This window comes from Ixodes scapularis, unplaced genomic scaffold, assembly GCF_016920785.2.
Source record: "Ixodes scapularis isolate PalLabHiFi unplaced genomic scaffold, ASM1692078v2 ptg000504l_1__unscaffolded, whole genome shotgun sequence".
NCBI lineage: Eukaryota > Metazoa > Arthropoda > Arachnida > Ixodida > Ixodidae > Ixodes > Ixodes scapularis.
Window position 1 is genome coordinate 1,254,008 of NW_024609991.1, and position 20,660 is coordinate 1,274,667.

Below are 20,660 nucleotides of genomic sequence, written 5' to 3' on the forward strand. Positions count from 1 at the left end.
AGGCCTTGTAGCATACATATAAGACATTTATGCCTAAAAGCAACCCCTACATAATAAAAAAAAACTACATTATTACTAACCAACTAGCCCAACTTTCTACTTCATTATTAACTAGCGCCCTATTGCGTTGTCATGTGAATTGTCACGTCATTGTTGAATTGCTGTCGCTTGACACCTCCACTGACCAAGTTTTAACACGCACTAACATAAAAAAGCCTATCCTGATAGAATAGTCGTTTTTGAGTTTTCCTGTACATCAAAGTGCTCATCATTATTTCATCAAGCACATAAAGATGCAAAAAAATTTAGTGCATTCTAGGTTAGCCATAGTAGTATTTGTACACAAGTTCTTCTCTTCTACACGGGAGGGAGCCACCTCACCGAGAGAGAGCACGAGTATCGCGCAAGCGGCTTGGGACCGTTGACCAATGAGAGACACACACACGGCAAGCACTGTTACCTGCCATGTCTAGGCAAGCTCGTCGAACTCGAACTCAGTTCTCGGTCTTCTCAGTTGTATTAACTAATCGTTAATAAACGCTTTCATAACATGGTGTCAGAAACGGAACACGAAAACGCTCGCACGTGAAGTCAAGACCGATGTGAGTCGCACGGCGCAAGAGTTAAGGCAAGCGAAGACCAGCAGCGCAGAAAATGGCGGAAGACAGCGGCACCGCTACTACGCAGCAGTCGGGCAGGAGTTCGAACGTCCAACTTCCCATGCCGGGAGGGGTCTTCGCAAGTCTGCTGCCTCCTCCGAAGCCACTCGACATGTCCGGAGGCCTGGAGACATCCTGGAGAACATGGTGGGACGAATTTAAGTTGTTCTCAACCGCCACTGCTCTGAAGTCGCAAGACGCCGAAGTACAGGCCGCGACGTTCCTAGTCGTCGTAGGGGAAGACGCCAGGCGAGTCTACAAAACGTTCACGTTCGAAAACCCAGGTGACGAACTGCGCGTTGAGAAGATAGCGGAGCTTTTTGAAAAGCATTGCAAGCCAGCTATCAACGTGAGCTATAGGGACTTTGTATTCGGCACACGGAACCAGCATGACGGCGAACGATTCGATGACTGGCTTACTGAGCTGCGCACGCTGGCGAAGCAGTGCGATTTTGGCGAGCTACACGACCGCATGTTGCGAAGTCGAATGATTCTTGGAATGACCAACAAGCGACTGCAACAACGCCTCATCAACGACGATCCAACTTTGGAACAAGTGATTCAAAAGTGCCGCATGGAGGAACGTGGAGCCCTACAGTTCAAAGATATCCAAGCTGGAGCATCGCCTGCCGTTGTACATGGACTCAAGTCCGAGACATGCCCTCAATGTGGATACTCTACGCACACAAGCGGAACATGTCCTGCCAAAGGTACGAAGTGTAAAAACTGTGGTCGGAGGGGACATTTCGCTCGAGTGTGTCGCGCGAAGAACAACTTACCGAAAAATAGAGCATCACCACGGAAGAATGTTCGCAATGTTGAACGATGCAAATCTCCAAGTTCCAGCTCCGAAGAAGAAAAGTTGGTTTGTGGTCTATCCAACAGTGTTGGTGATGAACAGTTCTGGAGAGCTGAAGTCAGAGTTGCAGGAAGGGCAGTTGACTGCAGGGTGGACACAGGAGCAAACTGTTCTGTTATGTCTGCAACGCAACTGCGACGAATCACGAACCAGAAACTGCAAGCAGTCACTACGAAAATAGGTTCGTTCTTTGGCCATGTCAGCAAAGCGGAAGGCCGCATTATGCTGCCAGTCGCCCATGGCAACCAGAGTACCGACGTACAGTTCTACATCGTGAAACGGGAAGTACCCACAACGATAAGCGCTACCCCGTTGCGGAACGACTGAACCTGATCAAGCGAGTGGCGTCAGCGGAAAAGCACTGCAACCAGACAGTAAAAGAACACGAGGACGTCTTCCATGGACTTGGTGAAATCAAGGGTGTCAAGTATCACATGAAGCTCAAGCCAGATGCTCAGGGTGTTACGCAACAGCCACGTACAGTCCCAGTAGCCATTCGAGACCAGCTGAAAAGCCACCTGGATGACCTCGTGCTACAGAAGGTGATTGCACAAGTGACAGAACCAACAGAGTGGGTCCACCCAATCGTGGTTGTGAAAAAGAAGGACAAACTCCGACTGTGCATAGATCCACAAGAGCTCAACAAGGTTCTCATCCGAGAGAACTACTGCATGCCTACACTGGAGGACATAGCAGCACGACTGGAGGAAGCCAAGTTCTTCTCGACGCTCGACGCAGCCACGGGGCTTTGGCAGATCAAGCTAGACACACCGAGTTTGTACCTCTGCACATTTGCAACACCGTTCGGGAGATACAGATTTCTCCGAATGCCTTTTGGCATATCGTCAGCTCCCGAGGTGTTCCAGAAGACTATGCACGTGGTGTTTGAAGGCCTCGACGGAGTTGAAATCATGGTCGATGACATTCTTATCTGGGGAAGGACGGAAGAGGAGCATGACCGTCGACTGCAAGCCGTGCTGCAGAGGTGTTGTGAGGTCCACCTTAGACTGAACAAAGAGAAATGCAAGTTCTCTCAAAGCCAGGTCAAGTACTTGGGACATATCTTGTCACCTGAGGGACTCTCGATTGACCCGACGAGGGTACAAGACATCCTTGCGGTCCCAAGACCATCAAATGTGGGGGAACTGAAGAGCTTCCTAGGAGTCGTGAACTACCCTGGCAAGTTCATCCCGCACATGTCCGACACAAGTGCACCGTTAAGGCAACTCTTGAAGAAAGAGGCGGCCTGGTCCTGGACAGAGGAGCACGATAAAAGCTTCACAGCACTTCGAACAGCGTTGACTGTTGCACCAACTCTGCGGTTCTACGACAAGAACAAACCAGTAACTCTGTCAGTGGATGCAAGTTCCAGAGGAACGGGTGCAGTGTTGCTTCAGGAGGGTCAGCCAGTAGCCTACTCATCGAGGTCCTTAAATGACGCCCAAAAGAACTATGCCCAGATCGAGAAGGAGCTGTTGGCGATTGTCCATGGATGCAGCCGATTTCACGACTACATTTTCGGGCAAACCGTTACCGTGGAGTCGGACCACAAGCCACAAGAGGCGATCTTCAGAAAACCTTTGAATCAATGTCCTCTCAGATTACAAAGGATGAGACTGACCCTACAAAAATATGACCTGCTGGTGAAGTACACTCCCGGTAAAGAGCTGTACATTGCAGACACGCTGTCAAGAAACCCTTCGAAGGAGGAAGAGTCGGAAGTCTTCGAGGTGAATGTCTTGGAGTGTCTCCCTTTAAGAGATGAAACACTGGAAGAATGTCGTCAAGCAATCAGCAGGGACAAGGATCTGAGTACCATGCTGCAGTATGCAAAGAGCCAGTGGCCGAGCAACAAAGAAGACATTCCAGGCCCGTTAAAGACATAATGGCCGTACAGGGATGAAATCCACGAGGAGGAGGGCTTACTCTTCAGGTCGAATAGACTCGTCATTCCAGAAGAGATGAAGAGCACCATCTTGGCAAGGCTTCACAAAGCGCACAGCGGAGTAGAGAAGACGCTCCATTGTGCTAAAGAAGCTCTCTACTGGCCTGCAATGCAGAATGACATCAAGCAGGTGGTAGAAAATTGCAGTGTGTGCAAGGAACACAAGCCGAGGCAATAGAAGGAGCCACTTGTGAACCATCCAGTGCCAACCGCACCCTGGCAGATTGTTGGAGTGGACTTTTTTCAGCACTCGGGACACCACTACATTGTGTTGGAGGACTATTACTCTTTTTTCTATGAAGTGCACCAGCTTCAAAGGTCCACTGCCAAGACGATAATCAAATGTTGCCTGGCAACGTTTACCGTGTATGGTCTACCTGTCAGGTTGGTTACTGACAATGGACCACCATTCAACAGCGCTGACTTCAAAGAGTTCTTGCACAACCGAGGAATTTCACATGTGACATCCAGCCCGTATTATCCTCAGTCAAACGGGATGGCAGAGAGAGCGGTGCAGGAGTCGAAAAAACTCATGACCAAGTGCAGTTACGGAACGCCAGACTACTACGACGCCCTACTCGAATGGCGAAACACTCCCAGGGATGGAGTTCTAGGATCACCAGTTGAAAGGCTCATGAACAGACATACCAGGACGGAAATCCCTACACATCCATCTCTACTGCAAGGGACGAGCACAGACCCAAGCAAGGTACAACAGCGGCTGAGAGACAAACAACAAACTCACCAACGGTACTACAACAAAGGCGCCAAACCTCTACCTGAATTACACGCGGGAGAAGACGTCTACCTTCAAGATCAAGAACGAGGAACCTGGAAACCGGCTGTCATTGTTCAAGACGACGAGGGCATACAGCGCAGAAGGAACAGCATCGCTCTTCGCAGGAGCCAGAGAGCGAAACAAAAACCAGCCCGCTACCGCGACACAAATTTTATTTATGAGTGAAAAAGGGAGATGTAGACAAGTTCTTCTCTTCTACACGGGAGGGAGCCACCTCACCGAGAGAGAGCACGAGTGTCGCGCAAGCGGCTTGGGACCGTTGACCAATGAGAGGCACACACACGGCAAGCACTGTTACCTGCCATGTCTAGGCAAGCTCGTCGAACTCGAACTCAGTTCTCGGTCTTCTCAGTTGTATTAACTAGTCGTTAATAAACGCTTTCATAACAGTATTGGCAGTCTATTTTAAGGTTGCCCATTGCAGCAAGCAGCTACACTTTTTTGTCTTAAATGTGTGGCATGCTGCAGCGTGCAACCGAAGTGTATAGTGAATACCTGTATAAATAAAACAAAACTGACAGGCATTTGTTTTCTTGGGACACAAGTGTGGGCATTGTTTGAGCTGAAGTACCTAATGAATCTGTGGTACCTTGAAGAGGTTATGAAAAACTTGAGCAACTATAAAAAGCACATGAGCAAGCTTACAAATGTTAAACACAGAGTACATTCTAAACATAATTTATTACCTCTGAACCAGACTTAGTGCATGTTGAAAAAATTATCCGGTTCCCACATTAAGGAACAGCCAAACCTCACCCACAACAATACAGAAAACAAATAACCAACCCAGTGAAATCATATAGGTAAAACAAATAGCAAGATTTTTATTACTTGTACCATGGTGACTCGAACTAAGAGGAGTCTTCTTTCCTTTTGTTATGGCCTAGAACGTTTCTTTAATATGTAAATGCCTTAATTTGTAAATATTTGATTTCTTGACTGCAGAGTGCAGTGCAGAAGAGTGCAAGCAGGCATGGCAGGCCATACAAACCAGGTATGGTCGAGAGTCCAGGAATTGCACAAGCCTAAGCGGAGCTGGCCGGGACAAGATTCGACAGTCAAGCTGGACACTGTGGAGCTTTCTCAGCTTCCTCAGGCACCAGATCCATCCCAGAAGGTACTATGCATATTAAATTATTAGACTACACATAAATTATAATTATTTTTTTGTGTAACATGCTCATACTTCCTATCAGGTCTAAAAATTTACGAATGGCAACCGCACAAATATCTAGTGGTGGCTCCAGGACCACAGAGACAACCGGGGGATCATCAGCAGAGACACCCAGAGGCAAGTTTCCTTTCAGGCAACATTCTGCTCTTTGTACGCCCTACGCCAGACCTCTAGTGCTCATTAGTCCCGCCGAAATCGGAAGACGCGCGGAGGAGTGCGAGAGAGTAGGCCAGCGTGGTGGCGTACTCTCCCCGACACGATGCGGAACAACCAGGCTCAAAGTCAGACGACTGCCCGGAACGTCCGCGGCTTACGCCTTCTCAAGGGAAGCCAGTGGCTTCCACAATCCCCCATTTCTCCCCAGCTTGTTGCGATGTGCATGTTTCTGTCGGCAAAGGTACGTGGAGAGATCATTGCATACGACTGTGAACATCCTCTCATGAACGTCACCACCATCTCGCCCGAAGGCATCGTCAGTTGTCCCACATTCTCTCCTAGGCTGAAAAACGAGAACCGCACTATCCAGCTCGTGCAAATGAGAAAGTGCAAAACAGTGGCGTACAACCAGTGTCTAGTAGCAGTGTTGCAGACGATCAGTTATTGTGGTGTGGACTCTCACTCTAGTATCGTAGCTAACGGTGTATCAAGCTACGTCGCATGTTTCTGAAGAGAGTTGTAATGCACACTGAACAACAGGAATGTATCAGTTTAAGACAGGGCCAGTGAACCCTGAGCACAGAGCAAATTCGACTGCAACATCTGGGGTCACTCTACTCAGTGCAGTTGATGCGACAGGAACCTGTGCTGGGGGTTCGTATTCCTACAGAGAGCTCCAGTACCATAGCGTGGTTGTGCAGGCACAACTGACAATCACTCATCGAAATGGGAAGGCAACCGTGGATCGGACGAGAGGGGAAGTGAGGTTCCCAACGGGATACCGCTGCGCACTACACAGAGGCCAGTGTGTGGACCCTGAAGACGGACACACGTTCTGGGCAAGGAACCCGGTTGTCAGCGAGTGCTATGGGTCACAGCTTGACGTGCTCTTTGAGGGACTGGTCGAGTTCCTCATACCGGACCACAACGCAGAGACCTTCAGCGCTAACTGTTGTAGTAGTACAGGAACAGAGCATGTCATTCTATGTCATTAGTGAAACCCTTAGAGGTCTGTTGACAGCGCGGATATGTTGCAGATCATGTTAAATTGTTCATCATCGAGAAGACCCGCGGAATCGGTTTTACGCTCAAGAAAACTGGCCTCCAAACCGAAAATGTAGATCTCATGTCGTACATCAACGCTAAATTTGTATATGTAGAAAGGCACATTCAGGAACAAATGAAGCTGATGTACAAACACATCATTTGATAGCAGTATAACACAGAGACCAAGGTGTTAAGAAACTTACTAGTACTAGAAAGCATATCAGGACCCAGAGTTTGCTTACGCATACAAAAAAGGACACAGATACACGGCGGTCACCACGGGCGTGGTGGTGCACCTACTTCAGTGTCCACCGATAGAGGTTGTTCTAAGGAAAACAAACCGACGCTACCACAAGCTCGCTGTCAAATATAACAAGTCAATGTATGCAAGTCTGAAAAACCGAATAATGACACACTTTGGTAAAGAAGTGACTGTAATCCCCTTACACCAACGTTGTACAGCCTTGCTGGCAGATGGTATGCCCTAAACCCTGCCCCATTAATGCATCAAGCCCCACGCTGGGCCTCATTTTGTGGGGAGAGGGGATCACATACCTTTACGTCTGGGGACCGTTGCTCATAGGGGAATCCGATGCCCGTCCAACCACAGGGCCGACGGCTACCAGCGAGGGTGGTCGCCCTGCTGGGTTTGCGTACGCCATGCCAACGATGATCCCAGTATCCACAAGCGTTTATTGAGAACCGCAGCGACAAGAAGCTGCTGTCAAGCGAGCCGTGGACACAGAGTGGCTGCAGCGCCAGCCTACCTGAGAGCCAAAGGGGTAATGAAGTCCGTTCTCCTCGTGTTTCCTGCGGTGGACAGCATGTGCTCGGCATACTTGAGTACAGCCAACGGTATGTTTCCATTTGCTCACTGCAAAAGTTGGATCGAGTGGCTGGAGTGTCTGCTGCAGCGACTGTGAACAACGAAGGTGATGGCATTGTGTATTGCAACCCAATCTGGGAATATTTCTTAAAAATCCCACCGGTGACTAATGCACGATGCATGAAGCACAAGGCAATCCTCAAGACTCCAACGGGCACAACGACCACCTTAGCATTCCATCTAAAGAATCACCCGGACGCACATAAGACCTACATGAGAGAGCGTCTAGCAAGCGGAACTACCATCAAGCTCCAGTGCGGGAGTATGCCGAGTCAGCTGTCGGTAGCCGACACCTTCAAGCCAAAAATGAAACCAAAGGCACCAAGAGCAAAGCACATGACGAAGATGATTGGTAACTTCACCGGTCGCGGAATGCACCCATACACTGTCGTTGAAGAGGGAGGTTTCATCGACATGGTGGCATTTGCAATGCCAGACTACAGCGTGCCGTCGCGGATGACTTTCTCACGAGCAGTTATACCGGACCTCTACGAGTCAGAAAAAGGGAAGCGAAGAGAGCTGCAGGAAATTTTCCGCAGAGGTGCGGAGTGTTATTCCATTGCAACGGATGGCTGGATATCGCGCGCCAAAGACAGATATGTCTGTGTGACTGTTTACGTGATGGACTAAAATTTCTTACAGCATGTGTGCGCTTTGGCATGTACGGAAATTATCAATTTTCACACGGCCAATAGCCTGGTACCGTTGATTGGGAGCGTCATCGAGGAGTGGGAGCTTCCAGCATCAGGTGCCTCGCCGGTGCTACTATATTTTTGACACAAGTGAATCCGAACCACAGCAAAACTCCCCTTTGCCCAGGGTACCGTCCTAGGTCATACTGTTCTGCTGCAGCCGAGGATCCATTGTAATCATGGATGGTATTACTTGTACAAGAACCACGATGGCCAATGCTAGGTTGTGGTGCTTACCCTGTCTCCCCCTTTTTGGATGTCATCTTTTCGTGCACCGTGTATTTTTAGCTTCCAACAGATACCTCTAAAGCAGTCTTGGGTACTATCGCAATACTTGTATCATCACAATATTTTAACTTGTCCTTTTTTTGTAACTTTCAACTGTAAAGTCGTACATTTCTTTTAAGTACCGTATTTTCCGGTCTACAAGTCGCACTGTTGTATACACCAACTCATGTTTACAAACAAACCGAAACGCCCCTAGCGGACGCCAGCGGCGCCGCGCATGCGCGATGGGGGTGTGGTCAAGAAGCTTGCCGTCGCCCATAAACAAACCATTGGAATGCGACGTAGTCGGCGTCTGTGCGAGTCCCCCTGCTCTTTTTTGCGTTCGAATTGTTGATTCTACGTCTTCCTGGCAATGTCCGACTACTTGAGCGGCGTCAGCGAAATTACCGAGGCTCGTTACACCGCAAAACTTCGCGTGAATAATGTGACATGTGGCGATTGATTCTGCGTGGACGCCGCAGTATGTACGCTACAGCCTGATTCGTATGATGAGATTTCGTTCGCAATTTTCAGTCGCGACGCCGCTTAGGCCGCAAAAGCGTGAACCGTAGCTTAGATGGTCGACGTTGATACTGAAAATCGCAAGCTGAATCGGACCAAGTGAAGTAGGCATAACAACTTGGTGATGGTCACTGGTAACAATAATCAACATCTCCTTGTATCTACTGTTTACATCGAGCCTGCTTACCAACCTTCAAACTTTAGTCTTCTGAGGCCTGAGCTTACTTCTTACCGCAAGTACTGCACCAACATTTGGTCTACGGGCCGGCGTCGTCTAAGAGAGCAGACGACAAGCAGAAACGTTTGAAAGAGAAGACGACAGTTCGAACGATCCGGCCGCCGTTTGAAATTGAAGACGCACTGAACGTAGCCTGCACGTGGTTCGCACAACTCTACAGTTTTCTGGCGTTCATGTTGGAACAAAACAAATAAATCTCATGACCACAAGTATCCGTGAATTCAATCCAAAGTGCTTCCCGCCCAAGCAATCGTAGTCCGACGACGTCTGCTTTTCCCTTTTCACGGCACATATCCAGATTCTCGGACGAACCGAGCACATGAAAACTGACCTTCAAACCTTTCTCGACACTTTTGGTACGGCCCCAGTCGCGGCGTTTTGACAAGAAGGCAGGTTTTTGTCTGGTTCCTTTCAAAACAACGCAGGAATACACGTCTGGCATGGGGACTTCTGCCCACAGCCCCAGACCGGAAGTGCGACCGACACGCCACCACCGCGCCGTGACGTCACAGAGATGAGTTTGTGTATAAGTCGCACTTCCGTATATCGAGCCATTTTTACAAAAAAGTTTATATATCAGTCGCACCTTTGTATAAGTCGCACCTCTTTGCATGGTTTACGCTTTTCTTTTTACGCTGATCGGTACCGCGAGACCGGAATTTCTCATTGGTAATCAGCTGGTTCATACGTACTGTACCGTTTGACGCCTGATGATGTTTAGATTAGCGAGAAATGCCTAGAGCACGGCACTCTCTGGCAGGGGCAGTCAGGATATTCGGAACTGAAGGACGCAAAATGAGCTGGCCAGCTTTACTCAAGCGTACGCATGCTGAGCAAACGAAAGTTTAACGTGCCAGAAACCTGTCAACAGTGGCTAGGCTTAGTGGGCGGCCCACTAAGCCTAGCCAGGGAGACAATACGAACGTATTACCTTGAAGTGTTATTGGAGTGAGGCAAGATATGGAACCACGACTGAATTAGGCTACGTCAACAAAACTTTTATTATCACTGCCACACTGTCCAGTCAATAAAGCCATTGAATTCCTTGCTTTCCGAGTCACTTTGGAAGAGTGCGGCGATCACTGGATCTAACGCGATGGGCTCTTCGTCGTCGTCAGGCCCGCTGCTGTAGTCGCTTTCAGCGGCACCTCTCAGGTACAGATTCAATGAGACCGGCTTTTCTGAAACCGGTGGCTATAGTCCCTATGGAGACGGAGTTCCAGGCTTCACTGACCCACTCGGCCACCTCGCCCAATGACGCGTGCCTCATGCACCCAGTTTTCGTGAAACTTTGGTCACCTGCTTGTCATTCAGGTTTCCCACAAACGCCGCAGGACAGCTTTGAAGCTGCAGTTCACGGAAATGTTTAGTGGCTGCAGCATCTTCGTCATGCCGCCAGGAATTATGACCGGGATGCAGTTCTTCGCTTTGATGTTGGTCTTGACCAAATCGGTCATGTGCGCCCTCATGCTGTCCATAACTAGAAGGCCCTCATTCGTGTGAAAGAATCCGTCCGGTCGCCGTGGGGAGCATTTCTCCAGCCAGAGCCCCATCATCTGTCCATCCAGCCTTTCACGTTACATTGGATGACGACTCCGGGCGGAAAACTGTCTTTAGGCATAGTCTTTTTCTTAAAAATAATCATGGGCGGCAATTTGGTGCCATCAGCGCAGAAGCCAACACGACGGTAAAATCCGATTTCTCGCGGCCGATTGTTCTTACACTGACAGTCTTTTCGCTCTTCTTGGCCACGGTCCTGCCCATCAGGATATCAAAAGTCAGAGGGACTTCGTCCATGTTGACAATTTGGTTAGGCCTAACACCATGGGTTTGAATTTGTTCCCTGACGAATGCCTGGAAACTCGCCGTCTTTTCCTTGAAATCATCTGGAGGTTTCTGGCAGACTGTTGTGCGGGCTCTGATAGCTAGCTGGTGCCGTCTCATGAAGCGGAAGCACCAAGACGGCCCTCCGACAAAGTCAACCACGTTCATATCTTTTGGCAATGTTTGTGCCTTCAGCCGTAGCAGTGTATGACCACGTGGAAAAGAATTTATCTCAAACACTTATCTGTGCCATGGTATTGTAATTTATCCTGAGGGTGCAGCCAAATTTTGGATTGCTTTTGCAACAATATTGGGGAAAATATTTATTTATTGAAAGATTGACAGACGAAGACTAATATTTGTCGGGACTCAGATTATGTTTCTTCACGTCTTCCCGGTGTTTTGATAGTTGTTTCAAACAAAAATGAGAAGGAAGGAAGGCAAGATAATCATTGCGTCGACTTTATTGCTCTTTTTGTTCATTCAGTTTTGTTCAGCCCACGAGAAAGTTTTGCCTCGGTTGTATGGAAAAGGCTGAACTCCATTTGTGTCCGCAGAGAAACATCGCCATTTTTAACTGTAACTTTTGATTGAGCCAAGCATTTTTTCCAAAATTTCACAAAACAAAATGATAAATTACAGTACCCTAGCCGCCCAAAACAATTTTTATTATTCTTGTTCTATAGATTTGTTTTAATTGACCCACAAAGTATACATAGCATCTCACAAATAGCAGATGTTAGATCCGTATTAAATGTCTGTACTTGAATCACTGCTAAGCTGACGGGGCAGTGAAAGCTACGTACTCTGTCTCTAGATCAGTCAGTTACCTGCCGCTCAGTGCCTGATGCATTCTATGCCCGTAACTACCCGGAGAGTATGACCACGTTGTATGCGTGCAACCTTTCATTCATTGTTCCTACGAGCATGTAGCTTCTACCGCCCTGTCAGCCTAGCAGTGAACGTACTACTCATTTGCTTGAGAGCTTGACCATTCATTTTTAAGGTTGGGACTCAATTTGTTGTGCAGGTGCTTTGGACGTGCATTTTGAGCATGCTGTTTGTTGCCCACGAAGCCTTACTATTGCCTATAGAATTTTTGTCATCTCTTTCACATTTCGGCACGAGTATATCATGTCCGTATATCATATTCCTCTCAAGACGACATCTGAAAGGCAAAGTGGAAGTACCTGAGGGATAACTATGCCAAGGAGGTGGCCAAGGTGGCAGGAACAGAGCCCAGTATCTGTGGAACCTCAGACGTCTACAAGTTAAAGGGGATCTGCTTTGGCAGCTTGAGCTTCCTGACTGGCACCTCCACTGTTCCGCAAAGTTATACTTTTCATATTTCCCATTGGTTACCGTATATCGCATCGTCATGCAGTTTACTTAGTATGCAGCTACAAGGTTTTTTCTGTCAATTACGCAAGTCAGAGGCTGCAGGAACGTAAGCAAAGCCAGTCCAGCACTCAAATCGGAGGTAAGATAGCATAGAATGTATTTTAACGTCTCCTCATCAGTATGTTAGTGTGTTTATAGTCACGTTTCCATATGCCAATTACAAGTGATCATGTGCGATGAAACTCTTCTAATGAATTCTATGAGTGCCTCCATCATGCAGCCAGGCATCTGGATATACCACAGGTGCAACCAAGCCAACTGATGACCAAGATCTTCTGGTGACTATTTGCCCGTCTTTACTTTCTTTTCGGTCTTTCAGAATGAGCATAGACTGTAACTTACAAAAGCTATTTGTTTTCGTTTTTTGCGTGTGTTCCTCTATGCAGTGCTTCCACCTAGTGGCACTTCCTTTGGCTTTACAGCTGCTTCATTTCATAATGCCGACAGCACCACCCTGCCCCCCCTCTCCCCTCCCCCCTTGATGCATTTTTAATGACCCTTATCTCTTCAATACTGAGCACACTGCCTAACCACCTAGATGAGGGGTCATCTCGTGGCACAGTGTAAACCCTCTGCCCAAGTGCAGTCGCTGGGCCGAACAGTAGATTTTTTTTGGTCTGTGTATTTTGTACAAGGAAAGCCATCGTAGCTTTCCGATTTTAATTTGGTTTGACATTAGTGGTTGATATTTCACTTCAAACTTGAACCTGGTATCCTCGCGGATGAAAAAGCTTTAAAGCTTTATCTCAACTATACCGACAGCGCAGTATACTTCATTTCAGCATAACCTTGAAAAAGGTTAGAGCTGCATCCCTCACAAGGCAGTCGGAGCAACTGAGTGAGGTATGTGACAGCCCTTTGCAAGAGGATTGCAACCTCGAACAGTATACTTTTGCATGTCTCGCTCCTACAGTCATTAGCTGGCCAGGCCATTCATTTAACTGTTTTGCAAAGTTATGTTGAAACGGATTGTAGCGAGTCAAATCACTCAATTTTCTTGTTGCAAAGACACCGCTAACAAAAACTCTTTAAACTCACAGTATTATGTGATTTGAGGAAGGAGGACTCGAACATCTGTATTTTTCAGAAATAAGATCAGACAGACTTCTGGCAAGTTCAAGATTTTTATTCAGCGGAGCTTGCTCATCTTTAAGTAGATTATGAGATGGAGGACTCGTTCGCAGTGTTTTTTCATGAGGAGTAAGAGGACTCATTCAGTTAATTTTAGGGGTGTGCGAATACCGAATAGTAGTTTTCGAATCGAATACCGAATCGAATCAAGAAAAAAAAGCCGAATATCGAATCGAATATCGAATAGTGATTTTATTTGTAGGAATTTTTCAAAGTGTGCTGCGAATGAGATTATTATATGAGCAGAGTATGCACCTGTTGCAGAATATGCATCTTGTGCAGAACAAAAGCTAAAATGTAAAAAAAATTCTGGTGATAAAAAAAATAAATAAAAGCAGTTGCTGTTGGATGTTTGGCACTAAAGATCCAATTTTATGGCACAAATATAATCTATCTTCCCTAAACGTCACACAAAAACCAAAGTTACAGCCACGCATGTCTTTTTTAAGCCGAACCTAACACCCCGACTTTTTTTTAGAAATGTTTGCATATCTCAGAAAAGGGGTATTTTGCGATATTTGGTTTTCATTATAAGGAAGAAAAAGGGCACCCGGGATTTTATTTCACATAAATAAACAGATAGGTGTTAAATCTTAGTAAACAGGCTTAAACAATATAATCTGAAGTAAGAAAAAAAAAAGCGTGGTTAGGTGGCGCAAGACACCGTTCAACTGCCGCTATGCATCTATTTTTCCGTCTATCTATCCTGTTTTAGAGAGCCTTGATTTAAAAGAGGGAGCAAGCGAAACTGAAACCACGGAGATGGCTCCAGTGCAGATTAGTCGTAAGTGCGCATGTGTTGTGTTGTCGCGAGGAAAAGGGCGAGCAAACAGAAGGGTGACGACGCCTGCTCTCCCTGCCCTGCCTGCCCGATCCCGATCGACGCTTTCGTTTTTTCGTCACCTTCTCGCAGTTCGTAATTCAAACGCGGCTATCGAACGGTTCGAAACCCTCTCAAATCTAGGCACACTATTTTCCCATTCCGTTCCGTTCCGAATCAGAATTTGCGGCTTGAGGTTCCAAAAGAACGACGACGATAACTCGGCTGGTTTTATCGGCGTGTTTAACGTGGCTTTCTCTCTATGATCGTGCAGTCGCCGATTTCTGTGAGCGCGGCAGGTGTGTTTTACATCGGTGTTTCAATTTGAAACGAAGGGCTCAACTCGTGAAAAGAATTAGGCATGGCAACAATTCCTCTCCGGAAGCGGCGCAAACGGGATGTTCCGGTTGTGATTCAAGGGTAGATTGCTTTTCGATTATGAGTAAATCTGCATGCTATAAAGATTGTGGCGTTCGTTACTTTTCTTTTTTCTAACCTGTGTGTTAGATTTTTGTGGAATGGTAGGACCAAGAGCTGTTTTTCACATGGTTTGTCTAACATCACGGCGCTTACATCGGGGGGGGAAAACGGCTTTTTTTGTCAGCTTCGCGGCGATTGCGCGTCTTTGCCCGAATATATCGAATATTCGAGTGACCGAATACTAGGAATTCGATTCGCGAATCGAATTATTCTGGAACTTTCTATTCGATTCGAATTCGTATATTCGAGTATTCGCACACCCCTAGTTAATTTTTACATTGGCTTCCCATGTTGGCGTTTTCGAACCTAAAGAGTACACTGATGCTCGCAGTGTAAACGGATGTTTTTGAGGATAAAGCAGACATATTCACATATGCTTTTGCAAATGACGGATCCAAGAGCTCTACACCTCTGCGTGGCTTTTAATTAGTACATTCAACTTTCCTGTTTGCATCTTGGCAAAAAAAATTGACAACAAATATGTGTATTGAGAAGGTGCTCAAGTGTTATGTAGGCTAGATTTTAGAAATCAGTGCAGTGCTAAACAATTTAAGCCTAAATAACCTTTTCTTCGCAACTGCAGATAATTTAAAGTGTGCACCAGCATATCCCAAAGACACACACACACACTTGTTCCCCATCTGGCCCGACCCCACATTAACTTCGCGTCTCCTCGGCCAGCTGCTTCAAAGGGTTGCTGATCTAGAGTGCTTGGCTTTTATTGACAGTGGCAAATGCGTTTCCAGGACCCACCTTCGCCCTTCCAGGACTCAGCTGTTTCCTTGGCTGCACAGCGTGGACTAGAGACAGAGAGTACACATTCACCAAGCCCAACCCCTGCAGATATGAAGGAAGTGACCGAGTTGCCTGCTGCGCCTTAACCTGCTGGTGTTCAGCCAGTAAAGCGAAAGACGTCCATGGATAGTGGAAACACACCAATAGAGCAGGTCCTCTGGGCAGCCGCTGCTAACCCGAGGTTCTCAGACTGCCCTCCAGAGCACACGGACAAGATAGCAGAGTCCCCGGCACAGAACCGTTCGTTCATGCAGCGAATGGTTGTTGACAGGCGCCGGCATTTCATCCGTCAGATAAGGGGCCTAGCACATGATGAGCTAGTGGTTGGCTGCACAGCATGGATCAGAGAGTACACATCCACCAAGCCCAACCCCTGCAGATGTGAAGGAAGTGACCCAGCCCCCTGCTGCTCCCCGACATGTGCCTCGGCCTGCTGGTGTTCGGTCAGTAAAGTGAAAGAGGTCCATGGATGGTGGAAACACACCACTGGAGCAGGTCCTGAGAGCAGCCGCTGCTAACCCGAGGTTCTCAGACTGCCCTCCAGAGCACACGGACAAGATAGCAGAGTCCCTGGCACACAACCGTTCGTTCATGCAGCGAATGGTTGTTGACAGGCGCCGGCATTTCATCCGTCAGATAAGGGGCCTAGCACATGATGAGCTAGTAGTTGGCTGCACAGCATGGATCAGAGAGCACACATCCACCAAGCCCAACCCCTGCAGATGTGAAGGAAGTGACCCAACCCCCTGCTGCTCCCAGACATGTGCCTCGGCCTGCTGGTATTCGGCCAGTAAAGTGAAAGAGGTCCATGGATGCTGGAAACACACCAGTGGAGCAGGTCCTGAGAGCAGCCACTGCTAACCCGGGGTTCTCAGACTGCCCTCCAGAGCACACGGACAAGATAGCAGAGTCCCTGGCACACAACCGTTCGTTCATGCAGCGAATGGTTGTTGACAGGCGCCGGCATTTCATCCGTCAGATAAGGGGCCTAGCACATGATGAGCTAGTAGTTGGCTGCACAGCATGGATCAGAAAGTACACATCCACCAAGCCCAACCCCTGCAGATGTGAAGGAAGTGACCCAACCCCTGCTGATCCCCGACATGTGCATCGGCCTGCTGGTGTTCGGCCAGTAAAGTGAAAGAGGTCCATGGATGGTGGAAACACACCAGTGGAGCAGGTCCTGAGAGCAGCCGCTGCTAACCCGAGGTTCTCAGACTGCCCTCCAGAGCACACGGACAAGATAACAGAGTCCCTGGCACACAACCGTTCGTTCATGCAGCGAATGGTTGTTGACAGGCGCCGGCATTTCATCCGTCAGTTAAGGGGCCTAGCACATGATAAGCTAGTAGTTGGCTGCACAGCATGGATCAGAGAGTACACATTCACCAAGCCCAACCCCTGCAGATGTGAAGGAAGTGACCGAGCCCCCTGCTGCTCCCCGACATGTGCCTCAGCCTGCTGGTGTTCGGCCAGTAAAGTGAAAGAGGTCCATGGATGGTGGAAACACACCAGTGGAGCAGGTCCTGAGACCAGCCGCTGCTAACCCGAGGTTCTCAGACTGCCCTCCAGAGCACACGGACAAGATAGCAGAGTCCCTGGCACACAACCGTTCGTTCATGCAGCGAATGGTTGTTGACAGGCGCCGGCATTTCATCCGTCAGATAAGGGGCCTAGCACATGATGAGCTAGTAGTTGGCTGCACAGCATGGATCAGAGAGTACACATCCACCAAGCCCAACCCCTGCGGATGTGAAGGAAGTGACCCAGCCCCCTGCTGCTCCCCGACATGTGCCTCGGCCTGCTGGTGTTCGGCCAGTAAAGTGAAAGAGGTCGATGGATGGTGGAAACACACCAGTGGAGCAGGTCCTGAGAGCAGCCGCTGCTAACCCGAGGTTCTCAGACTGCCCTCCAGAGCACACGGACAAGATAGCAGAGTCCCTGGCACACAACCGTTCGTTCATGCAGCGAATGGTTGTTGACAGGCGCCGGCCTTTCATCCGTCAGATAAGGGACCTAGCACATGATGAGCTAGTAGTTGGCTGCACAGCATGGATCAGAGAGTACACATCCACCAAGCCCAACCCCTGCAGATGTGAAGGAAGTGACCGAGCCCCTGCTGCTCCCCGACATGTGCCTCGGCCTGCTGGTGTTCGGCCAGTAAAGTGAAAGAGGTCCATGGACGGTGGAAACACACCAGTGGAGCAGGTCCTGAGAGCAGCCACTGCTAACCCGAGGTTTTCAGACTGCCATCCAGAGCACACGGACAAGATAGCAGAGTCCGTGGCACAAATTTGTTTGTTCATACAGCAAATGGTTGTTCACAGGCGCCGGCCTTTCATGCGTCAGATAAGGGACCTAGCACATGATGAGCCAGTAGTTGGCTGCACAGCATGGACCAGAGAGTACACATCCACCAAGCCCAACCCCTGCAGATGAGAAGGAAGTGACCGAGCCCCCTGCTGCTCCCCGACATGTGCCTCGGCCTGCTGGTGTCCGGCCAGTAAAGTGAAAGAGGTCCATGGATGGTGGAAACACACCAGTGGAGCAGGTCCTGAGAGCAGCCACTGCTAACCCGAGGTTTTCAGACTGCCATCCAGAGCACACGGACAATTAAGATAGCAGAGTCCGTGGCACAAATTTGTTAGTTCATGCAGCAAATGGTTGTTCACAGGTGCCGGCCTTTCATCCGTCAGATAAGGGACCTAGCACATGATGAGCTAGTAGTTGGCTGCACAGCATGGACCAGAGAGTACACATCCACCAAGCCCAACCCCTGCAGATGTGAAGGAAGTGACCCAGCCCCCTGCTACGCCCCGACATGTGCCTTGGCCTGCTGGTGTTTAGTCAGTTAAGCGAAAGAGGTCCATGGACAGTGGAAACACACAAGCAGAGGAGGTCCTGAGAGCAGCCACTGCTAACCCAAGGTTTTCAGACTGCCATCCAGAGCACACGGACAAGATAGCAGAGTCCCTGGCACAGAACCGTTCGTTCATGCAGCGAATGGTTGTTCACAGGCGCCGGCCTTTGATCCGTCAAATAAGGGACCTAGCACATGATGAGGTAGTAGTTGGCTGCACAGTGTGGACCAGAGAGTACACATCCAGCAAGCCCAACCCCTGCGGATGTGAAGGAAGTGACTGAGCCCCCTGTTGTGCCGCGACATGTGCCTCGGCCTGCTGGTGTTCGGCCGGTAAAGCGAAATAGGTCCATGGATGGTGGAAACACACCAGTGGAGCAGGTCCTGAGGGCAGCCGCTGCTAACCCGAGGTTATCAGACTGCCCTCCAGAGCACACGAAGGAGATAACACAGTCCCTGGCACACATTCATTTGTTCATGCAGCGAATGGGCAATCACAGGCACTTGCATTTCATCCGTCAGATAACGGGCCTAGCACACAATAAGGTAGTAGAGGAACGACAGCAGTAGGAGAACAGGGAAAGGGAGGACATGTAGAGGCAAGAGAGGGAGAAGCTGCATGAGGCTGAAATGGAGAGACAGGAAAGGGAAAAGCAGGAGGTGCAGGGAAAGGAGATGGAGGTCAGGCTAAGAGAGCAGTGGGATTCAGCTCATCAAGTAGACTTTACGGTAGAACCAGAGACTTATGACATCACTAATGACTGAGCATAGTGGGTGCCCCTACATTCCGTTCCACCGTAAGTCCGAGCATGGCAGATGCTATGCACCATCACAGGCAATGACGCGCTGCAATCGCGTCATGTGAATGTGTGCCACGCGCGCCGCCGCACGAAAACGGCAGGTCATGTGATATGGTCTCGGCGCCAGATTGGCTGCACCTGCTCATGTAGTCGGCCGTGCTCCGAATTGTGGTCGCACGAAGTATAGCTCAACACGTGGCCCTGATGTCACGCAGCTGCGGTGGCGCTGTTGACGGCACTGCGCATACGTAGAACCTTTACTTTACGCAAATCCTGTTTCTGCGCACACCCAGTGCCCACACCTGGTGTGGGCAAATGCGGGATTGTTTGTAAACAGCGTGTCGGTCTATAGGACATGAGGATCGATGGTTGTGTGCTCTCTTGGAGGGTGGGACATGGTCTTCCTCACCCTATATGCATTTTTTCTATTTGCACATTTATCTGTAACTGCTATCAAACTCATTAAACTGCCTGATCTACATGACTTGCCATCATGGCTACCTTTTCGCTAATTGCTGCTTTCTTCCGAGGCTTCACCTGTTTTCACTGTGCTTCTTGGTTTGGCCCGTTGCTGGAAAGCGTTAGGGGTCACCTTGATCATCACTGTCTCGAGCCAGATGGCTTGCTTGCTTTTCTAAATGCCTGTCTTGGTTGTGGGATCTGCTGGTGCTTGCAAATAAGTTAGGTTATGGTATATGTTTGTTATTAAGGTTTTATGGTCAAAGGCTATGATGCTGGTTCGAGACGAACATGATGTCAAGAGGTTTGGTTTTTGCTGGTGCTGTAAAGGTCTGCCAGTCTCCATGTGGTCGAACTGGAGTGTGTGTTTTTTTTCAAGTGGGAACTGGTACATTGGCAATTTGCATTTCAGCTTAAAACAAATGTGAGAAATTCTTCTTGCCTCCCTTTTATACCTTTAGTTCAATCAAATGGCCCAGTGCCCCACATGAACGTTTTTCCCTCAATGGCATAAAGACGGCCTAAATGCCTCCGCTCTAGGTCCATAAAAAAAATTTAGCGCCTTTATTTGTGAACTTTGTTTGAGGAAAGTGGTTTTTCTTTTTATATTCTATAAAAACATGTCCATCACCTAGGTGTCAGATTTTTAAACTTTTTTTTTTAACCCTTTCAAACGCTATGCACACAATTGTGTACACCAAGAAAACTGGCTTTTTTCAGCAAGCGGGTTCCATTCTGAGACATTTTGATGATTTTAACCGAATTATATACACTCGCTCTGGCAACTCTGTGTTTTGTGGCTCCATCTGCCGAATGCGGTGAGAAACATTGAAGAAAAAAGACGAC

At 48.5% G+C, this 20,660-nt stretch overlaps 1 pseudogene; it reads left to right on the forward strand.

Moving 5' to 3' along the window:
- The first annotated feature begins 654 nt into the window (after positions 1-654).
- Positions 655-2,153, forward strand: LOC121834104 (annotated as a pseudogene).
- Positions 2,154-20,660: the final 18,507 nt, after the last annotated feature.